Consider the following 10,605-nt stretch of genomic DNA (forward strand, 5'->3'; position numbering starts at 1 on the left):
AAAATTACAACATAAGTAGTCACCTAGCCGGTAAATTCGTATGTCTCATATATAGTCACTTGACAACCAAAAGTCGCTAACTACAAAAAATATCAAAAATCGACCTTGTCTTGGTAGTAATACGGTTCAATATGCTTTGTAGTAGTAATTAGTTTTGGTTGTCACCTGACGATATAAGTACGTACATCTTAGTGTACAAAATGAATGCCTAGAAATTCGACACAATATGAATAACAATACCAATGGCTAATTACAAATACAAATACAAATATAAATATAAATACAAATACAAATGTGTAATTGAAAAATAATAATGCTTTGGGATATTTAAAAAGAAACAATTTACGATTTTCTGATCTGATTGATGATTAGATAACAAAGAAGAAAAATAAATAAAGAATATAATATAGAGAATATAATAATATCCAGATCAAAGAAATAATAACTGAATTGTGTAAATTTTCAGAATGATGCATCACGGCCAGTTCTACAAATAAATTTAATTATTTTCTATATGTACTTATATTATTTATTGTTCGTTCGTTTCGTCACTTTTGTCACCATATAATAATGTGAGGTGTTTCGACTCTCTTTAGGAAACCTCTAACTCGCATTTCTTCATTAGATTGTTATAGAAAACAGGATCAATCGAGATCCAGTGTTAAGGATGACACACGCTAAAACAGTCCGGGCCTGTGGTGAGCGATCACCCCTTATAAGGGTTTTCTATAGAAAACGAAGTGTAGGAAGCCTCGGCCCAGACCCGGACCGGACGGAGTCATTCTGTACTCCGATAATAATAAGTATCTAGCCTTTATTCATTTCATACTTCCTCAGTGGCAAAGAAGCAATAGCGTTGCATTGAGGCGTACGAGAGAATGTTGTTTTGTAAACTGTTCATAAAGTTGGCAAAACATTTCACTATCAAAATAGTTGAACTACCACAGCGCATAATTGTTATGCATCTCAAGTTCAAGTTACATTTGAAACAAGACTCAACTATGTTGAACGTGTTTTGTATAAAGGTGACGTTCAGATGGCATTTGGCAACCGAAGCAGCATTACTTTTGTAACATTACTGCTGTAGCGCTGGATGGTTGTCACTGTCAATTTTCTTAATATTTATTATGATATAGGAGATAGTTATTATAGGTATAGGAGGCAAACAATCAGACGAATCGCCTAGTGGTAAGCGATTACCGTCGCCCATAGACACCCGCAACACCAGAAGGTTTGTTAGTGTGTTGCCGACCTTTAAGACTGCATTCTTAAAAGTGATATTTTGATATCAACTATAGCTGCACTGTTGCGATATTACAGACGCGGCGTTGATGTCACCCCTGTATCTAGCTATTTGTCAATTTCTTTGATAAAAGGAGTGATATTCACCGCCGAATTACAATCACTTATTTTATCAAGGAAATGGTCAGAACTCACGCCAGGGCCTACCGCGAAAATCGAACTTCGCAAATTGCGGGCATCTTTCTGTGTCACTCTAATTACACCTTCATTGGGTAAAAGAGAAAGATCCCCGCAATTCGCTAATTTCGGTGTTCGCGGTAGGCCCTCAGATACCTCGGCGGCATCAACGCAGCATCCCCTGCAGTAATGTTGCAACAGTAATGTAGTAACAATAATGCAGCTGCAGTTTATATCCGAATGTCACCTTAAGTTTTACTGGCGTGAGAGCCTTGGCCTTGCCATTACTAACGTTTGGTTACGCATATTAATGTATTTTGGGTAATTTTCCTATTGATGCGAGTTGGTTGCCCGAAAAATCATCTGAGATAATTCACATTATCTACTACTACTACCATGGTTTGCAATAAACGATACTAACGGGTGTCCCAAAAAGGACGCAAGATTTCAATTTGCCGCCATTTTTGTATTTTAGTGCTGGCAACCCTAAAAAAACTATTTGACAGCTGAATGTTTAGGGTTTGTAAAAATGGCGGGTTATGCGGAAGATCAACGCGTTTTTATTATTGAACAATATTTCAAAAGTAATGAAAGTTTGGCGGGTACGGTTCGAAAATTCCTAGTCGTGTGATCTCTCGATTCGGTGATCAGAATTGTCCCCTAGATCTTGGGATTTAACGACTTCAGACTTCTTTTTAGGGATATTTAAAGTCTAAAGTCTATGCCAATAAACCCACAACTACTCATACTTTAAAAGAGGAAATTCGACGCTGCATCGGAGAAATTCAGCTGCATCTATGCAAATTGCAGTTCGCAACTTTTTGTCTCCAAATCAACACGGATTTTTCAAAGGTCGTTGTGTCGAGTCCAACTTAGTCTCCTTTACAGATTTTTTACTAACCGCACTAAATAATAAATGCCAAGTCGATGTCGTGTACACGGACTTCTCTAAGGCTTTTGATAAAATTAGTCACAGAATCTTATTAGAGAAGCTCTGGAGTGCCGGAATACATGGCGACTTGTTCCGATGGATCAAGTCATACATCACAAATCGCTCACAAGCCGTTTCGATCAAAGGTTTCATGTCAGATTTTCTTTACATTCCTTCAGGTGTCCCTCAAGGGTCGCATCTCGGTCCATTACTGTTTACACTTTATATAAATAATATTGGTGATGTACTTGGCAGCAGTCATCACCTGTTATATGCTGATGATGCAAAAATTTTTAAGATTATTAACACAGTCAATGATTGTTGCGAGCTTCAAGCCGATATTAATTCTCTGTCTGACTATTGTGAGAGTAATCAACTATTTCTTAATCCTGATAAGTGCAATATAATCACATTTACACGTAACAAAAATCCAATAACATATAATTATATATTAAATAATCACCACATAATCAGGGTTGACAAAGTCCGTGACCTTGGGGTTTTAATAGATAATAAACTTACTTTTAATAATCACATAGATATCGTTGTTCAAAGGGCTTACAAACAACTTGGTTTTATATTAAGGGTTTGTAGGCCTTTTCAAAACGAAATTACATACATGATATTATACTACAGTTTAGTCAGATCAATCCTAGATTTTGCGTGTATCATTTGGAACCCTTTCTTTAAGTGTCATATCAATAGGATAGAACGTGTACAAAGGAAATTTCTCAAGTCTATCGACTTCCGTATGGGACGGAGTCGAAACTCATATAAAAATAGTCTTGTTCACTATGGATTGCTGACACTTGAAGATCGTCGAGCACAGTTTGATATAATGTTTCTCTACAAAATCATTAACAGCTTTATTGACTCCCCCTCACTTCTTGGTACGTTGTTATTTAAGATACCTCGACGCACTGCACGCCATAAGAAATTATTTTCTATTCCTTTCTCTCGTACGAGATATTGCTCAAATTCTTATTTCAACCGTTGTCTCAATTATTATAATATAAATGTATCCCACATTGATCTTTTTTCGTATAAAACCTGTGAAAGTTTTAAAAAACAAATTATTACTCACTTCAAATCGAAATTGTAAACAATAACAAACTGTTTATTTAAGTAGGTATAATTAAACTTTTGTAACAACTTCTATAATTTAACATTGTAATAGGTAACTTATGCACAAATAATTTATAACTTTCTTTGTGTACCCCGTGTGGTTGTATGTACGAGTAAGCAACCTGTCCGTGCATACATATACATGGATGAATGAATATAGATACACTTCAAGTTACTGATAAGTTTGTTAATTAATGATAACTTTATTTTCCGCTTACTGCTCCTACACTAGCTACTTTAGATTAGAAATTATTTAATTAAGGTAGGGCACTCAAGGTCTATTAACACATTGCTTATTATTACATCATTTTTGTATATGACTGTTTGTTGCCTAAATAAATTAAAAAAAAAAAAAAAAAAAAAAAAAAAAATGGTCATAGAAAATTTTGACAACAGAGTGCGTATGTGCCAACAAAGCCTAGGAGGACATTTGCCTGACGTATTATTCAACAAATAACCCTATTTTATGTATATCAAGATTTTATATACAAATTTATAACGAAACATCAATCGTAATCATCAATTTCAAATCTTGCGTCCTTTTTGGGACAACCTTTACTATTAAATAGACTGTTGTACCAACCGGCAATTTAGTCAGATTCACTACGGCCTAATAATAAATAATATATTTTGGCGTTTCTCCGACGTGATTTGCATGAAAAAGATGTGGTTTGAGTTTAACAGTCACGTGGTTTTGTTTGTTTACATCTTGTAAAATATTATATTTATAAAATACAGACGTTATTTTAGGCACACTTGCCGAAGTAAAATAATTTTAAAAATGTATAAAAAAATATTTCCGGTCAGGAAGATATTCCGGATATTTACGAAATAAACACCACGGATATGAGTAAATTGAGGCCACATCCATGAAGTAAGCTTTATAGATCGACTTTATGAGATAAAGATATTCAGATCATTTCCTGCATTGTTTTACGAGCTAACTTGGGTTGTCAGAACCATTTTCCAAGTGTTAGTGTCATAATATAATAGTGTATTTCCGGCAAGTGGAAACATGGTCGCCCTAAATCCACTTGGCGTCGTTCTGTGGAGCAAGAGCTGGGTGTATTGCTGATGGGGTGGGAGGAGGTTACCCAAGCTGCTCAAGATCGTAGTCAATGGAAAAACAAGATTCGAGCCCTACACCCCAGCAGGGGGTAACAGGAAAAGAAGAAGAGGGAAGAGAGTGTCATAATATTACAAGAAAAATATTATGCTTCATTATATATTGCCGAGCAGTGTTGGCCGAACGTTAATTGAAATTAACGTTTAAATTGTATTAACGTTTCGGCCAACACTATCTTTCTTCCTATAGGTAGTCGAATAATAATTAAAAATGTGATTTGTAGGTATAGTAATTAGATGTAAAACCCGATAAAATAAAGTTTGTTGGGGGTAAGTATAAGCTCTCTAAATTGCCGAATATTATTTTGCCGAATGTCATTCGCATACTACCATTTCATTCTGCCTAAGAGCGCTTTCACATTGTCCGATCCGATATCGGATGTAGGATCCGACATCCGAGTAGTCAGGCCGCGTGGGCGCGTCCGGGCGCCGTCTTTAGAGCTCTTTCCCACTGACGTCCAGTTTTTTGCTGGTACAGTTTTCTGCAGGATCCCGTTTTAGTAGTATAAGTGCTAATATAGTAACGTTCACACGAGCATTATGTTTGCGGGATACTGGACGCATACTACAGAAAACTGGATCCTGCAGAAAACCGTATCAAAAAACTGGACGTTAGTGGGAAAGAGTTCTTAGCGGTCACGCACACTACAATAACCTAATGTCTGAAATAAAGTTTTTCAATTTCAATTTCAATAAACATTATGCCTATACATACGCACACAAACAAATATTATCTGTCTGCCAGCTGACAGGGGGCTCCAACATGGCTGAATTTCGCGCGTGTGATACAAATAGGCACAGGCGGGTCAATGTATGAAATTCCTTGTGCAAAGCGTCCTTTCTTTACCATGACTAGTATAAAACTGGATTATGCATGAGAGGGGGGAAACTGTCAGAACGGGATAGTCTTATGCATCATTCAGTAGGAGTAGCAGAGAAAGCGTTGTTATTGTTTGTCCTTGTTACAGCCTCACTTTTTTTTTAATTGCCCACCGTAAATTTTCATGGTTTATGGTGGGCTACAAATCTACTCGACCAATCATATTGTCGCATTGCGTATGTTCTGTCCCTCACGGCCGCACGCGCCACTTCTATAGGATCCTACCTTTATGTTCTTTTACAGTAGTAAGTAATTATTGGAATTGCCACATACTTTCTGCGCATTCTACAATATGATACTATTTTACTGATTTTATATCTTACAAGTTCCAACTAATTACTGTTTACTTTGTGATATTTTTCATAATGTAGTTTTCAACGGAAATAACATATCTTTGATATCTCCTTTGTTGTTCTAGACAGTCGTGCCAAATTCAAAATGCGGCCTGCAAAATTGAGAATAATTTTCACTGTATTATTATAGTGTTAAAGTTTAAAATTGCTTGCGGAGAGCGCTTTATAAACATTATAATCTATTAAATGAAAATCACTGTAATACCTGTCTTAAAACAGTACACATATTGTTATCTTTAGTCGTTATGTAAATAATTACAATCCGTAAATGCTAGAAATGAGCCACCAGCAAATATTTTTATAAGAAAGATGACCTTACATTGCATTCTTATCGCTTGTCGCCATGCCTGTCACGTTCTAACAAGTATGTAAGTGCGAAAGGACAGGCGATCGTATTAAAGCGGTTCCCTGAGCCACAAGGCGAAAAATCTCCTTATATGATCATGTTTTTCTAAGAGGCGTTCATATTCCTGCAAATGGCAGTGACTACGCGAGAAGAGATAAATGCGACACCCGTGATCAATGATGTGGTTACGCGCAGGTACGCGACCCGCAGCGCTCGCTCTCGAAAGTTGCCCCTTGTCTCACATAAACTCGCAAAATCGAGAAAACTTACGAACGTCATGGGTCGTAAGGTGCTCAACCACCTACCGGCTGACATTACTGCTGCACCAAGTGCGCCTATATTTAAGACTAAGCTCAAAAAATGGCTTCTCGAGCAGGCGTTTTACGACCATAGGGAGTTATTCTCTAATACATAGTGTAAGACGCTCTAATGATAATAATGCTATTTGTAATATATTTTATATTAAGGTTGACATGTAATTAAATAATATAAAAATAATTAATGCAAATAAAAAATCATTTATCCATGTTTAAATACATTTTAACGTATTTTTATAAATCTTCATTTTTAGTTTTAAAGTATGTCGATAGATGGCAGTGAATTTACTGGGGTTACAAAATTTACTATGACAGTACCGCTCTAGTATAAGTTACTCTATGGTATAAGGTACCTACTTCATATTATAAGGAAATAAAACAGTGAAATTTGCTCTTGAAAGAAATTAAAAAATGTAAACGCTTACTAAAACATTTAGTAATAATGGGTAACTTTTCTTGTTAAGTGTAAATATTTAAGAAAGTAATATTAAAATATGATAATTATTGTAAATATGTTATTTTACCTACTATGTTCTATTTACGATTAAAATTAAATATTTATTTGGGTAGTATTAATGAAAAAAAATTATTATCATCTTTTAGGTATGAATTGTTATTTCATTTTCAACCTTTTTAGGGTTCCGTACCCAAAGGGTAAAAACGGGACCCTATTACTAAGACTCCGTCGTCCGTCTGTCCGTCTGTCACCAGGCTGTATCTCATGAACCGTGATAGCTAGACAGTTGAATTTTCACAGATGATGTATTTCTGTTGCCGCTATAACAACAAATACTAAAAAGTACGGAACCCTCGGTGCGCGAGTCCGACTCGCACTTGGCCGGTTTTTTTTTATTAGCCTACTTTCAACCTAGCATTTATTTATTTTCCCCTCACTAGCTCGGAAAGCCGTCTTTTATCCTTTAAAACAAGCGGGGAAAAACGCATTTTATCCACTAGTGGGGAAAGTAATTTGACCTTGGATGGAGCGTGTTTAAGTAGCTTGACAGATAACAAAACGTAAAACGCTCATAATAATGGTTCGTTCGATATTAAATAAATGGTTTGAGAATCTAATAAAAAATACCAGATTTAGCTTTATTTAATGATTTTAAGTCATAAACCTTAAAATTCCATAATAAACGCTTGTTTTTTAATAATTATGTTAAATATAATTCTGAACGCACAAGTTAAGTCGATGCAAATTCAAAACGCATCATTGACATTTCATACGTCAGAAATGTCAACATTGTCAACATAAATTTTACTTAAAAACTTCTCACGTAAAAGTACAGAATTTCCAGAGTTTTTTGTTATAATATCGTAAAAAAATTAGTGATTCCAGTTGATGAAGATGATCTAACGCCTGTGGATGTTGCACTTTCCTCACTATAGTGAGGGGAAAAGTTTTGTGTTACACACGGGTGCAAATGTATTTTTCTTCTCGTGTGTTAAAACACTAGCTACGCTCAGGATTCTATTTTAGAACCACTCGCTTCGCTCGTGGTTCAACTATAGAATACTTTCGCTTGCTCGTGTTTCAATTCCACACTCGCGGGTAAAATACAACTTTGCACCCTTGTATAACAAATAACTATTTTACACAAGTACAAGCATCACTACACAAAGATTGCACGAGAATTAACTTCCCGTACTATAAGGAACCCAGATTGAACCTAGTATTGTTTTAATTTTTGTACGAAGATAACAAATAAAAATGAATAAGAAAATAAATTACTCACCACGAACAATCACAAACTTGCAACAAAAACTGTCAATACACAACACTCACACCTAACATTATAAACAATCTTAAGATAACCTATCTTCAGAATTAACCCTTCACCGCGCTAATTAAATTCAATTGGTAATTCAATTTGAAACTAGTCGAATGAATGAATGTACGATTGATCGGCCGTCGCGCCGGCAAACAAATGAATGCATACGACGCTGTGAGTTGGTCGTATTTGTATAAATAGACGGACGTGTGCTAACACTTCGTTTGCCTTTGCATTGACAGTGCAAATATTTCGCTGATGTGCGATTGCGATTTAGTAGGTATACATCTGTGTCTGTGTATAATATTTTGTTCCGCTTTTTTATACCACGACGGTGGCAAACAAGTATACGGCCCGCCTGATGGTAAGCACCGTAGGGTCCGTAGCCTATAGACGCCTGCAAATCCAGGGGAGTTACATGTGCATTGCCGATCTTTAAACACCATGTTGCACTCCTTTTAAAACTATTTAGTATGTTTTTTTAAACTTAAATAAAGGCATTGATTTTCTTTTATTTATTTTCATTATACCTACTTATTTTGTGTGTTTATTTTCAAATGGGTTTTAATTAACTGCCACGGCTTTAGCTGAAACTAATAATAGACAGAAGTTTATGTTTACTTGTTAGCATTAGGAAAATTGTTTTTGTTATATTATTAATTATTATGTATAAACAGAACAAATCCAATAAAATTTGAAGGTCTATTTGCACAGTATGTACTAAAACAATAACTGTATTATATTAATATATTTGCATGAAAAAATAATCTATGTTTTATATTTATTTGTAATGTTTTTTTGTTTAAATTTGGAAAATATATTGATTGTCTATTGCTTTTACTTTCTACGTCTGCCTTTTTAACATATTAAAGTGTTTAGATACATTTTGTAATAATTGACTAAACGTGCGTATATTTTTTCAATATTACTTTCGGTACGAGGATCTCGAAATATGAAATTGAAAAAGTTGAAACCAATCGATAACCAATTTAGGAACTTAAATTGAATGTTACGAAGATCTGCGAGACGATTACCAATTTATTGTCTAGAAAAGTGATTACAACGTGTTTTATTACAAATTAATTGATTTACTAGTGTAATGTAAAAATAATAAGATAATATTTTTTACATGCTTTTTTTTGTAATTATACTTGGTATAATTACAAAAAATTGAGTTGGTAGCGCTACTTCGCTATATTCCCTCTTGGCACTGATCTTTTTCGTATTAACTCTTAAGGTGACTAACTGGCCATCGATAATAGACGCTGACATACATTGACATAACTGACGACTGACATAATAAATTAATTAATGCAAAGGCTATACGTATCATTTGAAATATCGCCGCATATCGCTGAAGAACAATTGCATTGAAATTTGAAAATCATTGTGTCGAGGATAGATCTGAGATCTGGGCTAAACAGAGTAAGCTATCTGGATTAATTAAATTTCCAGTATCACTATCAACTACCCAGTATCGGCCCCGATCCTAAAATACAAACCGTCAGTACGACAAAGTTTATTAGGAGTAGATTTGAAATCACTGTGACGAGGACAGATCTGGACTAAACAGAGTAAGTTATCTGGATTATTTAAATTTCCAGTATCACTATCAACTACCCAGTATCGGCCCCGATCCTAAAAATACAAACCGTCAGTACGACAAAGTTTATTAGGAGTAGATTTGAAATCACTGTGACGAGGACAGATCTGGGCTAAACAGAGTAAGTTATCTGGATTAATAAAATTTCCAGTATCACTATCAACTACCCAGTATCGGCCCCGATCCTAAAATACAAACCGTCAGTACGACAAAGTTTATTAGGAGTTGATTTGAAAATCACTGTGACGAGGACAGATCTGGGCTTAACGGAGTAAGTTATCTGGATTAATTAAATGTCCAGTATCACCATCAACTACCCAGTATCGGCCCCGATCCTAAAAATACAAACCGTCAGTACGACAAAGTTTATTAGGAGTTGATTTGAAAATCACTGTGACGAGGACAGATCTGGGCTAAACAGAGTAAGTTATCTGGATTAATTAAATTTCCAGTATCACTATCAACTACCCAGTATCGGCCCGATCCTAAAATACAAACCGTCAGTACGACAAAGTTTATTAAGAGTTGATTATCACTAATCGACAATCAGTCGATTTGACCCCGCATCGGCAGGGTTAATGATATTATTACCACAAGCGGCGCCGGTGTTTGCTTTCTGATAGTACCTATCAATAAACGTATACTACTCGTATGTTTCTTATTTACGAGTATTTTATATAAATAAACACGTTTTTTATACTACGTCGGTGGCAAACAAGCATACGGCCCGC

General features: G+C 35.3%; 1 protein-coding gene across 1 annotated transcript in view; it reads right to left on the reverse strand.

Moving 5' to 3' along the window:
• LOC134743464 (alkylglycerol monooxygenase-like) overlaps positions 1 to 8,426 on the reverse strand; it is a 49,972-nt gene extending 41,546 nt beyond the window's left edge. Inside the window, exon 1 of the mRNA XM_063676903.1 lies at positions 8,236 to 8,426. The gene's annotated coding sequence lies outside the window, so the exon portion shown is untranslated. The remainder of the gene's footprint in view (positions 1 to 8,235) is intronic.
• Between the last annotated feature and the right edge of the window lie 2,179 nt (positions 8,427 to 10,605).

This window comes from Cydia strobilella, chromosome 8 (genome assembly GCF_947568885.1).
Source record: "Cydia strobilella chromosome 8, ilCydStro3.1, whole genome shotgun sequence".
NCBI classification, from domain to species: Eukaryota; Metazoa; Arthropoda; class Insecta; order Lepidoptera; family Tortricidae; genus Cydia; species Cydia strobilella.